Below are 3413 nucleotides of genomic sequence, written 5' to 3' on the forward strand. Positions count from 1 at the left end.
AATAAGACTATGACCTTGATACAAGAACTACAAAAGCAAACAGACCTGGAGGTAATGCTTTCAATTGACCAGTTAGATTTGTAGAATTTTAATTCTGAATTTCTCTTTGAAAGATAAATCCCCAGTAACTCTCATTTTGAAATTCAGCAGTCCGTTTGAACTATTGATAGAAATGAGATTTTCTTGATTCCCTGAAGTATAATACCTCTTATCTCCTTTTATTTTAAAATGAGCATGTGGACTTGACATGGTTGATGAAGAGGTATGCTGTCTTGGATTCTGTAGCCATGTCAGAAGAGAAAGTTCTTAATATTTACTAAATCTACCAGTTCTACTGATAATAAGAACTAGTGAGACTGAGAAATCTAGAAAACATGTATACCAGTGACTTTTTTTTTTTTTTTTTTTACGTTCTCCTTTCCTTCAGTTGGGTTGGTAGGCTTGGGTGGGCCTTTCATCCTCTTCCTCCATTCTACATACCCTTTTCATTTAGCGTAAGAATCCTTTTATTCTGAGCGTCTATCACTGATATGTGAAACTCTTTAGATATGTTGGAGTAGGAAAAAGAATATGAACTGCTGATCTAGGCATTAAGATCTTGAACAGCCAACTGAAGAGTTTGGTAGCCTTTTCATTTACTCTTAAGGCAAAGTTGGGGGCTTTTGAAAGAAAGGATAGCCTTATGTAGATGGAATCATAGAGTTGAATTTAATTATCTGAACAAAAGATGTCCAATGGGTTTTAATTTCTGGTGCTAACTCAGTCAGTTAACTGGTAATAGCTGTTTAGAATGCTATATTGAGAGAGCTTTGTCTGGGCATGGCAAGAAAGCTTATCTGCTGTGGCATGCTGCTAGGGGCAGCATACATGGTATTTATCTGCCAAGTCTGAACTAAATTATGGTTTAAGATATTTGAATTATGGGCTTGTAGCAAGAGTAAATCTCAAAGGTTGATTACCCAGGTTAATTTGATCAAGAATTCTTTATATTACCAATGGAGGAAAACAGACCAGTGCCTGGTTAAAAATCAGAAAATGACATCTTAAATGTATCTGTTATATCATGGAGAAACGAATAGTGGAGGAGGGGAGGGCAATTAAAAAGGGCACAGAGGGACTAGGGAGTAGGAATTTAAATAGTATGGGTGGTATCACCTGCTAATAAATAAAATGCAAAACAGAAGTATGTATATGATAATCTTTATAAATAGAATCAAGTCACATATTCTTCACTGTATGTGATCAGAGCCTGACAATAGAAGTACATAAACTTGTTCTAAGGAAACAAATCTTGAAGAGAGACTAAGAGTAGTTCTGGATGTACATATTAACATATGTGTATAGAAATCCATGAATTTATTAAAGCACAATAAATTTGGGTGAGTGAACAAAGAGAAAAATGGTTTTTTGAATATTTACTAAAAATTGTCTCTATTATATACAATAAATAGATGGCATATTTCTGAGATTAAAAAAAAGTGGTACAGAGATAGCTTCCTCCACAAGAGGGCAGACAGCAGTAACAAGCAGTATCAGCAGTATTTCATCTGGTGGAACAGAAAACCACAGCCACAGAAAGAGAAAATGAAAAAGCAGAGGACTTTGTACCAGATGAAGGGACAGGATAAAACCCCAGAAAAACAACTAAATGAACAGGAGACAGGCACCCTTACAGAAAAAGAATTCAGAATAATGATGGTGAAGATGATCCAGGACTTTGAAAAAAGACTGGATGCAAAGATCAAAAAGTTTACCAAAGACCTAGAAGAATTAAAGAGCAAACAAACAGAGATATGCAACACAATAACTGAAATGAAAAATACACTAGAAGGTACCAACAGCAGATTAACTGAGGCAGAAGGGCGAATAAGTGACCTGGAAGACAGAATGGTGATCATCACTGATGCAGAAAAGAATAAAGAAAAAGAATGAAAACTGAAGACAGCCTAAGATACCTCTGGGACAACATTAAGCACACCAACATTCGCATTATAGGGGTCCCAGAAGGAGAAGAGAGAGAGAAAGGACCTGAGAAAATATTGGAAGAGATTCTAGTTGAAAACTTCCCTAACATGGGAAAGGAAATAGCTACCCAAGTCCAGGAAGCACAGAGAGTTCCAGGCAGGATAAACCCAAGGAGGAACACACCAAGACATATAGTAGTCCAAGTGACAAAAATTAAAGACAGAGAAATGTTATTAAAAGCAAAAAGGGAAAAATGACAAATAACATACAAGGGAACTCCCATAAGGGTAACAGCTGATTTCTCAGCAGAAACTCTGCAAGCCAGAAGGGAGTGGCATGATATATTTCAAGTGATGAAAGGGAAGAACCTACAACCAAGAATACTCTACCCAGCAAGGATCTCATTCAGATTCGATGGAGAAATCAAAAGCTTTACAGACAAGCAACAGCTAAGAGAACTCAGCACCACCAAACCAGCCCTACAACACACGCTAAAGAAACTTCTCTAAGCGGGAAACATAAGAAGAAAAGGACCTACAAAAACAACAACAGAACAATTAAGAAAATGGTAATAGGAACATATATATCGATAATTACCTTGAATGTAAATGAACTAAAGGCACCAACCAAAAGACACAGACTGGCTGAATGGATACAAAAACAAGACCCATATATATGCTGTCTCGAAGAGACCCACTTCAGACCTAGGGACACACACAGACGGAAAGTGAGGGGATGGAAAAAGATATTCCATGCAAATGAAAATCAAAAGAAAGCTGGAGTGGCAATACTCATATCAGATAAAATAGACTTTAAAATAAAAAATATTACAAGAGACAAGAAAGGACATTACATAAAGTTCAAGGGATCAATCCAAGAAGAGGAGATAGCAATTATAAATATATATGCACCCAATATAGGAGCATCTCAATACATAAGGCAAATGCTAACAACTATGAAAGAGGAAATGCGAGGCAGAAATAGAGACACAGATGTAGAGAACAAACACATGGACACCAAGTGGGGAAAGCGGGGAGGATTGGGGGAGAATGAATTGGGAGATTGGGATACCAGATTGTACACTCTAAATATATGCTGTTTATTGTCTGTTAACTGTATCTCAAAAGTTATTAAAAAAAAAAAAAAAAAAGCTCATGGCCTATTCTGCCAAAATCATAGTCTAAATATACATATAAATACACATGCACAGTGTTTCTTTATTTAAAATCAGATGCTATTCTAATGCAAGATTTAAAGAAAAATAATATCATGAGTACTTTGAAGTACCTTTGACCAGTTTCACATGATATAACTTGCCTTAAAAAAAAAAAGTGTACGGAAAAGTAGTTATGATGGTGATAGGGGATTGTCAAAATCATTTGAATATCGATAAAGGTCTTCATTTAGTTAAAAGATGTATCTGAAATGAGCAATAATTATATCAGAGG

This window comes from Hippopotamus amphibius, chromosome 17 (genome assembly GCF_030028045.1).
Source record: "Hippopotamus amphibius kiboko isolate mHipAmp2 chromosome 17, mHipAmp2.hap2, whole genome shotgun sequence".
Classification (NCBI taxonomy): Eukaryota; Metazoa; Chordata; class Mammalia; order Artiodactyla; family Hippopotamidae; genus Hippopotamus; species Hippopotamus amphibius.